This window comes from Oncorhynchus nerka, linkage group LG2, assembly GCF_034236695.1.
Source record: "Oncorhynchus nerka isolate Pitt River linkage group LG2, Oner_Uvic_2.0, whole genome shotgun sequence".
Classification (NCBI taxonomy): Eukaryota; Metazoa; Chordata; class Actinopteri; order Salmoniformes; family Salmonidae; genus Oncorhynchus; species Oncorhynchus nerka.
In genome coordinates this window covers 43,608,272-43,619,559 of record NC_088397.1, presented here as the reverse complement: position 1 = coordinate 43,619,559, position 11,288 = coordinate 43,608,272, and positions in this window count along the sequence as shown.

Here is an 11,288-nt window from a genome sequence, read left to right as displayed (position 1 = left end):
TATATGACACTTGAGTGTTTTCTATAGAAAGTCTACTTTTCAGACTGACTCTTTTTCTCCGCAGGTCACTTGTACATCCTTTTCTTGTCAGTATGCTGCATGTGGTTTGTAAGGGCATTTGTCCGACTGAAGTATTTGCCACAATCATTGTAGCTAAATGGTTTCTCCCCAGTGTGTAGCTGCATGTGCTCCGTCAGGGCTCCTTTCAGTTTGAAGCATCTTCCACAAACGTGTCCGTGTGAAGTCTCAGGTGTGTTCTTTTTAAAGTACCTACCGCAACAAAGCCTTTGTTACATAGAGCATGTAAAGGTTTTCTCTCCTGCATGACTCATCATATGCATAAGGCTTTTCTCCTTCTTGAGGAATTTGCCAAATACACTACATTGCCAAAGGTATGTGGACAACCCTTCAAATGAGTGGATTTGGCTATTTCAGCCACACTCGTTGCTAACAGGTGTATAACATTGAACACACAGCCATGCAATCTCCATAGACAAACTGGCAGTAGAATGGCCCATACTGAAGAACTCTGACATTCATAGTGGATGCCACCTTTTCAACAAGTCAGTTTGTCAAATGTCTGCCCTGTTAAAGCTGCCCTGGTCAACTGAAAAGGGCTGTTATTGTGAAGTGGACTTCTAGGAGCAACAACGGCTCAGCAGCAAAGTGGTAGGTCACACAAGCTGGCTCTATGAGCTTCATGAAATGGGTTTCTATGGCCGAACAGCCACACTCAAGCCTAAGTTCACCATGTGCAATGGCAATCATTGGCTGGAAGGGTGTAAAGCTCGCCGCCATTGGACTCTGGAGCAGTGGAAACTCGTTCTCTGGAGAGATTAATCACGCTTCACCATCTTGGAGTCAGACGGACAAATCTGGGTTTGGCGGCTGCCAGGAAAATGCTACCTGCCCAAATGTATAGTTCCAATTGTAAAGTTTGGTGGAGGAGGAATAATGGTCTGGGGCTGTTTTTCATGGTTCGTTCTTAGTCCCTTCATTCCAGTGAAGGGAAATCTTAACCCGCTCAGCCCAGTCAAAACTGTTCGCTGCTCTGGCCCCCCAATGGTGGAACAAACTCCCTCACGACGCCAGGACAGCGGAGTCAATCACCACCTTCCGGAGACACCTGAAACCCCACCTCTTTAAGGAATACCTAGGATAGGATAAAGTAATCCTTCTCACCCCCCTTAAAAGATTTAGATGCACTATTGTAAAGTGGCTGTTCCACTAGATGTCATAAGGTGAACGCACCAATTTGTAAGTCGCTCCGCTCTGGATAAGAGCGTCTGCTAAATGACTTAAATGTAATGTAAATGTTAACGCTACAGCATACATTGACATTCTAGACGATTCTGTGCTTTCAACTTTCCTGTTTCAGCATGACAGGGATGCATAGCCACCTAATATTTACTGGTAGAATTTCAATTGCATATCCTTCATTCCTCACCTCCCCTCTCGTCACCTCATAACCCATTGGATGAAAAGGTCTGAGGTCCATCCCCTCTATACTTTCATCCGATGGGTTTTGAGAAGGATGCAAGAATGTGAGGAATCAATTCAATCAAAATGAGATTATCCCACTGTCACTGCGGAGGCTAGCTTTTTTGTTGGCGGTACCACATGAGACCATGGCGTAGACATAACACTTCAATCATCTAGGTTTGTTTTTCATTAACTTTATTTTATGCATAATGAACTTGGCTATTATGATATTCAGTGGCCTAAATAGACTACTTGTTGGAGTTTAATGACATATTAGTTTTGGTCATCAAGCTGAAATAATTATTCACTCTGAATCAGTCATACTGCACAGCAGGTTGCGATAAAAACTAGACTGTGGATATGGATCAGTTTATTTGCATTTGGGAGCAGAAATGTAATGAATATGGTTGATTCTGTGGATGAATAGATTAACGTTATTTATCTGAAAATGTCCAAACTGGAGCTGGAAAGACTGCAAACTAGCTGCACTAAATTTCGTTCTACCTGTTTTCTATTGATGTTTATTTTTATATATCCATAAAATTTACACTGATTAATGATTTCGACTGGCTGAGAAAAGCTGCCTGCCTGTTAAATGCGTTTCTCACTGAGCGATTAGAACAGCAGCGGCTGTTAGGATTTTTGGGGCAGGAAGAAATCTCCCCTTCGTCTACAGAGGCTTCTGGATATCGTCGTTAGTCTCATCAGCTATACCTGCACTGTAGACTATCTGCGAGGGGTTGGCTATTATACAGTGCCTTCAGAAAATATTCACACACCTTGACTTTTTCCACATTTTTGCTGTCATAGCCTGAATTTAAAATGGATTTACATTGAGATTTTTGGTCATCGGCCAACAAGTGCAATTATGTTTTTTGAAATCTTTGTAAATTCATAAAAAATGAAAAGCTGAAATGTCTTGAGTCAATAAGTATTCAACTCCTTTGTTATAGCAAGCCAAAATAAGTTCAAAAGTAAATCATTTGAATGGATGACTACCTCATCTCTGTATTCTGCACATACAATTATCTGTAAGGTCCCTCAGTTGAGCAGTGAATTTCAAACCCAGATTGACATAACATTGAATATCCCTTTAAGCATGATGAAGTTATTAATTACACTTTGGATGGTGTATCAATGCACCCAGTCACTACAACGATACAGGTGTCCTTGCTAACTCAGTTGCCAGAGAGGAAGGAAACCGCTCATGGATTTCACCATAAGACCAATGGTGACATTAAAACAGTTAAGGAGTTTAACGGCTGTGATAGGAGAAAACTGAGGATGGATCAACAACATATTTACTCCACAATACTAACATAATTGACAGAGTGAAAAGAAGAAAGCCTGTACAGAATAAACATATTCCAAAACATGCATTCTGTTTGCACTAAAGTAATACTACAAAAAAATGTGTGAAAGCAATTCACTTTTTGTCCTGAATACAAAGTGTTATGTTTGGGGCAAATCCAATACAACACATTACTGAGTACTACTCTCCATATTTTCAAGCAGAGTGGTGGCTGCATCATGTTATGTGTATGCTTGGAATCGTTAAGGACTGGGGAGTTTTTCAGGATAAAACAAATAAACATAATGGAGTTAAGCACAGGCAAAATCCTAGAGGAAAACCTGGTTCAGTGCGCACTCCACAAGAACCTGGGAGATTAATTCATCTTTCAGCAGAACAATAACCTTAAACAAAAGGACAAATCTAGACTGCTTACCAAGTGTTGCTTGACAAGTGAATGTTCCTGAGTGGCTGAATTACAGTTTTGACTTAAATCTACTTGAGAATATATGGTAAGATCTGAAAATGGTTGATTAGCAATGATCAACAACTGATTTGACAGAGCTTGAAGAATTTTGAAATGAATAATTGGCAAATTGTCACACCCTGACCATAGTTTTGCTTTGTATGTTCTATGTTTTGTTTGGTCAGGGTGTGATCTGAGTGGGCATTCTATGTTGGATGTCTTGTTTGTCTGTTTCTGTGTTTGGGCCTGATATGGTTCTCAATCAGAGGCAGGTGTTAGTCATTGTCTCTGATTGGGAGCCATATTTAGGTAGCCTGTTTTGTGTTGGGTTTTGTGGGTGATTGTTCCTGTCTTTGTGTTTGTTACACCAGATAGGGCTGTTTTCGGTTTTTCACGTTTCTTGTTTTTGTATATTGTTCTATTTTCATCTTTATTAAAGATGTATCAAAATAACCACGCTGCGTTTTGGTCCGCCTCTCTTTCAACAGAAGAAACCATGACAAAATCACCCACCACAACAGGACCAAGTGGTGTGACAGGCAGCTGAAGCAGGAGCAGCGCAAGAAGGAATGGACATGGGATGATGTATTGGACGGCAAGGGTTGCTACACATGGGAGGAGATCCTGGCGGGAAAGGATCGCCTTCCATGGGAACAGGTGGAGGCTGCTAGGAGAGCAGAGGCAGCCGGAGAGAGGAGCCGGCGATATGAGGGAACACGGCTGGCAAGGAAGCCCGAGAGGCAGCCCCAAAAATGTATTGGGGGGTGGCACACAGGAAGTATGGCGAAGCCAGGTAGGAGACCTGCGCCAACTTCCTGTGCTTACCGGAGGGTGAGAGAGACCGGGCAGGCACCGTGTTATGCGGTGGAGCGCACGGTGTCCCCAGTGAGGGTGCATAGCCCGGTGCGGTACATACCAGCTCCGCGAATCGGCCGGGCTAGAGTGAGCATCGAGCCAAGTGCCATGAAGCCGGCTCTACGCATCTGGTCTCCAGTGCGTCTCCTTCGGCCGGCTTACATGGCACCAGCCTTGCGCACGGTGTCCCCGGTTCGCCTGCATAACCCAGTGCGGGCTATTCCACCTCGCCGCACTGGCAGGGCGACCGGGAGCATTCAACCAGGTACGGTTGGACAGGCTCGGTGCTCAAGAGCTCCAGTGCGCCTGCACGGTCCGGTCTATCCCGGACCACCTCCACGCACCAGCCCTCCGGTGGCAGCCCCCCCCACCAGGTTGTCTCTCCGTCTCATCCCTACAGGTGCTCCCGCCTGTCCGGCGCTGCCGGAGTCTCCCGCCTCTGTCTGAAGAAGTTGGTGGCCATTATGTCTTAAATGTTTAAAAAAAGAGCAACTTGCAAAACAGTAAATACATTATGCCCATACATACTTACGGTATACTAAAAATGACAAAACCATGTGCAGAAAATAAGGCACTTACTTTTATTGGAACACAAACACGCCCAACGTTATTATTTGTAAGGAAGACAACAATAAAGGCAATACGAGTGCCAGCCAGAAAATGTGCTAGTGGAGAAATCTTGTGCTAGATGGCGCAAATGTCTGCGTACTTGATCTGGAGGAATACTGGGAAGGTGCTTGGGCTCTCATTGAAGAGAAGTTTTTCCGGTTCAGTAAAGCCTCAAATATAAATTGTCCACAACAGTAAAATGGGCTACTTCTATGTGAATTAATGAGGCGGAACACAACTCAATTCAGTGTTGTTAGAAAATAACATTGCTTAATTAAAAAATAATTTCAAATTGACAAGTTGAAATATAGCCTATAAATAATTAGCAGGCAATGTGTGTCTTGGTTTGAGGGCAGAGCAGGTTAACTGTCCTGTCCTTTTGGTGTATTGCCGCCACCTACTGTACAGGGTATTGAAATACAACCAAAATAATATATTCCATTGTGGGGCGGGAGGGCCCAAGATAATACAAAATACACAAATAAATCAAACAACCATTCCACTCCTTCAGTCACATTCAAATCACATCCCTACACAGGGTCAGGTGCCTGTGAGGACAGAGCATTCATCGACAGGATTCCTTGTAATGCCTCTGCAGAAAAGTTCCTGAGTCCCAAAAGAACGCTCAGCCGCACTCACAATGATGCCTATTTTCTCAGATTTCCTCTCTGTTTGCACTGTGAAGTCGATAACCAAAGTAATAAACACTACAAAGTCCACCTTCTTAACATGCAACATGTCAGGATCCCCCTGTTGACAAGGAACATCATATTGTGTCTCTACTACGACCATTACTTCTTCAACTTCAAGTCTTTCTTCCACTCTTCTCAATGCCTCCGGGTAGGAGACATTCTGGACAGCCCTTATTCTTGCCACCTCCGCCTCCTTCACCCTAACAGGACACACAACCAAATAATTGACATTTCTCACACTGCGTGGGTTTGGACACGAAGGCCCTCACAGGGAATCTCATATAACCCAGATAGACATGAGAAGGGAGAGAGTGTTCATCAAAAAACTATAGAATGGATGGACTGGGCTTCCGCACTCTACCATGCGGGTCAGTCGTTGTGCACCAACCACTTGATCCAATTCTTCGCGTGTATCCTTTGCATTTACTTCGAGCACCACCCCAGAGATAACACCCTTGATAGGCGCCCAGTTTCGAAGATCTACACAAGGGACATTCCAAATCGACATCTTCTTGAGAAGCAAAGCATGCTCCTTCTGTTCCATAGAAACACAACAAAACGGAATCAGCCAACTTATCGTTTTTTCCCCCTTCATCGACACCACCTCATCCAACGCATCTACAATTTTAATAAAGACTTCAAACGGATCTCCCAGGTAACATCAATCCAAAACCCTTGTTCCTACCGTTTTCCTACAAGATTCCACTACCACTTTACTGCTCTTATTTCCTTTTGCATTCGCCACTGTAATCCTGTTCTTCTCACTCTCATCTCCACTCGACACACGTCATCCGATTCAAACAGAACATCCGCTTCCAATATTTTCCCAGAGACTAACTGTCCTGTTGCGTAACAATCACATTTTGGAATAGCGAGGGCATTCTGACCTCACTCGCATAACAAAACAAAACCAAAAATCATGTTTTTACTCACGCTGGGATGACCGATAGAGATATTTGGAACTCACGAGTGAAAAGGTTAGTGACAATAAAATATTATATTTTTCAAAAGTGATGTCTGTCATATCACTGCTGCAACGAACATTGTTAGAAATGGGTGTAATTGGCAAATATCTTACTCTTCTCTGAATCTACACGTGTGTGAGTTTGAGTGAGCGACAGGAAGAATGAGATTGAGAGAAATGGGAGAAACTTTACATAACTCACCAGTCTGTTGAATCAGGACACAAGGGTCTTGTCAGTGAAAAGCATCTAAAATATGTGTGAAGATAATGTGTTTTGAGTGTAATTTAAAATGTGGCAACAAGAAGAAGGGGATAGGTGTGTGGCGAAGATATGGAGTGTCTCAGAATGCATGCACTCAGCTCTCCAGAATGTGCTCAGCTGTCTCCCGCCAATTCTTGCACATTCATTGTTTCATTCTGTGAATTGTTTACATTTACATTTACATTTAAGTCATTTAGCAGACGCTCTTATCCAGAGCGACTTACAAATTGGTGCGTTCACCTTAAGACATCCAGTGGAACAGCCACTTTACAATAGTGCATCTAAATCTTTTAAGGGGGGGTGAGAAGGATTACTTTATCCTATCCTAGGTATTCCTGAAAGAGGTGGGGTTTCAGGTGTCTCCGGAAGGTGGTGATTGACTCCGCTGTCCTGGCGTCGTGAGGGAGTTTGTTCCACCATTGGGGGGCCAGAGCAGCGAACAGTTTTGACTGGGCTGCGCGGGAACTGTACTTCCTCAGTGGTAGGGAGGCGAGCAGGCCAGAGGTGGATGAACGCAGTGCCCTTGTTTGGGTGTAGGGCCTGATCAGAGCCTGGAGGTACTGAGGTGCCGTTCCCCTCACAGCTCCGTAGGCAAGCACCATGGTCTTGTAGCGGATGCGAGCTTCAACTGGAAGCCAGTGGAGAGAGCGGAGGAGCGGGGTGACGTGAGAGAACTTGGGAAGGTTGAACACCAGACGGGCTGCGGCGTTCTGGATGAGTTGTAGGGGTTTAATGGCACAGGCAGGGAGCCCAGCCAACAGCAAGTTGCAGTAATCCAGACGGGAGATGACAAGTGCCTGGATTAGGACCTGCGCTGCTTCCTGTGTGAGGCAGGGTCGTACTCTGCGGATGTTGTAGAGCATGAACCTACAAGAACGGGCCACCGCCTTGATGTTAGTTGAGAACGACAGGGTGTTGTCCAGGATCACGCCAAGGTTCTTAGCGCTCTGGGAGGAGGACACAATGGAGTTGTCAACCGTGATGGCGAGATCATGGAACGGGCAGTCCTTCCCCGGGAGGAAGAGCAGCTCCGTCTTGCCGAGGTTCAGCTTGAGGTGGTGATCCGTCATCCACACTGATATGTCTGCCAGACATGCAGAGATGCGATTCGCCACCTGGTCATCAGAAGGGGGAAAGGAGAAGATTAATTGTGTGTCGTCTGCATAGCAATGATAGGAGAGACCATGTGAGGTTATGACAGAGCCAAGTGACTTGGTGTATAGCGAGAATAGGAGAGGGCCTAGAACAGAGCCCTGGGGGACGCCAGTGGTGAGAGCGCGTGGTGAGGAGACAGATTCTCGCCACGCCACCTGGTAGGAGCGACCTGTCAGGTAGGACGCAATCCAAGCGTGGGCCGCGCCGGAGATGCCCAACTCGGAGAGGGTGGAGAGGAGGATCTGATGGTTCACAGTATCGAAGGCAGCCGATAGGTCTAGAAGGATGAGAGCAGAGGAGAGAGAGTTAGCTTTAGCAGTGCGGAGGGCCTCCGTGATACAGAGAAGAGCAGTCTCAGTTGAATGACTAGTCTTGAAACCTGACTGATTTGGATCAAAAGGTCATTCTGAGAGAGATAGCGGGAGAGCTGGCCAAGGACGGCACGTTCAAGAGTTTTGGAGAGAAAAGAAAGAAGGGATACTGGTCTGTAGTTGTTGACATCGGAGGGATCGAGTGTAGGTTTTTTCAGAAGGGGTGCAACTCTCGCTCTCTTGAAGACAGAAGGGACGTAGCCAGCGGTCAGGGATGAGTTGATGAGCGAGGTGAGGTAAGGGAGAAGGTCTCCGGAAATGGTCTGGAGAAGAGAGGAGGGAATAGGGTCAAGTGGGCAGGTTGTTGGGCGGCCGGCCGTCACAAGACGCGAGATTTCATCTGGAGAGAGGGGAGAAAGAGGTCAGAGCACAGGGTAGGGCAGTGTGAGCAGAACCAGCGGTGTCGTTTGACTTAGCAAACGAGGATCGGATGTCGTCGACCTTCTTTTCAAAATGGTTGACGAAGTCATCTGCAGAGAGGAAGGAGGGGGGGGAGGGGGAGGAGGATTCAGGAGGGAGGAGAAGGTGGCAAAGAGCTTCCTAGGGTTAGAGGCAGATGCTTGGACTTTAGAGTGGTAGAAAGTGGCTTTAGCAGCAGAGACAGAAGAGGAAAATGTAGAGAGGAGGGAGTGAAAGGATGCCAGGTCCGCAGGGAGGCGAGTTTTCCTCCATTTCCGCTCGGCTGCCCGGAGCCCTGTTTGTTTGCCCTTTAATCGTTTATTTTTTATCAATTGCCCATTGTGTATGTAACCAGTAGGCCTAGTAAATGTACCGTAAATCCCCCGTCATTTGGTTACATTCATTTCTGTTACTCCATGTATTATTATTTTTTTTTTTAAATATTAGCGGGTAGATCATCTTTATTGCAGCTAGATTGTGGCTTTCATCAATGTAATTGTCTGCATCATTTCCAATCACCCATATATATTTCTTTGGTAAATATACTGTATCTATCTATATATACAGTGGGGAGAACAAGTATTTGATACACTGACGATTTTGCAGGTTTTCCTACTTACAAAGCGTGTAGAGGTCTGTAATTTTTTATCATAGGTACACTTCAACTGTGAGAGACGGAATCTAAAACAAAACTCCAGAAAATCACATTGTATGATTTTTAAGTAATTAATTTGCATTTTATTGCATGACATAAGTATTTGATACATCAGAAAAGCAGAACTTAATATTTGGTACAGAATCCTTTGTTTGCAATTACAGAGATCATACATTTCCTGTAGTTCTTGACCAGGTTTGCACACACTGCAGCAGGGATTTTGGCCCACTCCTCCATACATACAGTGCCTTGCGAAAGTATTCGGCCCCCTTGAACTTTGCGACCTCTTGCCACATTTCAGGCTTCAAACATAAAGATATAAAACTGTATTTTTTTGTGAAGAATCCACAACAAGTGGGACACAATCATGAAGTGGAACGACATTTATTGGATATTTCTAACTTTTTTAACAAATCAAAAACTGAAACATTGGGTGTGCAAAATTATTCAGCCCCTTTACTTTCAGTGCAGCAAACTCTCTCCAGAAGTTCAGTGAGGATCTCTGAATGATCCAATGTTGACCTAAATGAATAATGATGATAAATACAATCCACCTGTGTGTAATCAAGTCTCTGTATAAATGCACCTGCACTGTGATAGTCTCAGAGGTCCGTTAAAAGCGCAGAGAGCATCATGAAGAACAAGGAACACACCAGGCAGGTCCGAGATACTGTTGTGAAGAAGTTTAAAGCCGGATTTGGATACAAAAATATTTCCCAAGCTTTAAACATCCCAAGGAGCACTGTGCAAGCGATAATATTGAAATGGAAGGAGTATCAGACCACTGCAAATCTACCAAGACCTGGCCGTCCCTCTAAACTTTCAGCTCATACAAGGAGAAGACTGATCAGAGATGCAGCCAAGAGGCCCATGATCACTCTGGATGAACTGCAGAGATCTACAGCTGAGGTGGGAGACTCTGTCCATAGGACAACAATCAGTCGTATATTGCACAAATCTGGCCTTTATGGAAGAGTGGCAAGAAGAAAGCCATTTCTTAAAGATATCCATAAAATGTGTCATTTAAAGTTTGCCACAAGCCACCTGGGAGACACACCAAACATGTGGAAGAAGGTGCTCTGGTCAGATGAAACCAAAATTGAACTTTTTGGCAACAATGCAAAACGTTATGTTTGGAGTAAAAGCAACACAGCTCATCACTCTGAACACACCATCCCCACTATCAAACATGGTGGTGGCAGCATCATGGTTTGGGCCTGCTTTTCTTCAGCAGGGACAGGGAAGATGGTTAAAATTGATGGGAAGATGGATGGAGCCAAATACAGGACCATTCTGGAAGAAAACCTGATGGAGTCTGCAAAAGACCTGAGACTGGGACGGAGATTTGTCTTCCAACAAGACAATGATCCAAAACATAAAGCAAAATCTACAATGGAATGGGTCAAAAATAAACATATCCAGGTGTTAGAATGGCCAAGTCAAAGTCCAGACCTGAATCCAATCGAGAATCTGTGGAAAGAACTGAAAACTGCTGTTCACAAATGCTCTCCATCCAACCTCACTGAGCTCGAGCTGTTTTGCAAGGAGGAATGGGAAAAAAATTCAGTCTCTCGATGTGCAAAACTGATAGAGACATACCCCAAGCGACTTATAGCTGTAATCGCAGCAAAAGGTGGCGCTACAAAGTATTAACTTAAGGGGGCTGAATAATTTTGCACGCCCAATGTTTCAGTTTTTGATTTGTTAAAAAAGTTTGAAATATCCAATAAATGTCGTTCCACTTCATGATTGTGTCCCACTTGTTGTTGATTCTTCACAAAAAAATACAGTTTTATATCTTTATGTTTGAAGACTGAAATGTGGCAAAAGGTCGCAAAGTTCAAGGGGGCCGAATACTTTCGCAAGGCACTGTACCTTCTCCAGATCCTTCAGGGTTCAGGGCTGTCGCTGGGCAGTACGGACTTTCAGCTCCCTCCAAATATTTTCTATTGGGTTCAGGTCTGGAGACTGGCTAGGCCACTCCAGAACCTTGAGATGCTTCTTATGGAGCCACTCCTAAGTTGCCCTGGCTGTGTGTTTCGGGTCGTTGTCATGCTGGAAGACCCAGCCACGACCCATCTTCAAGG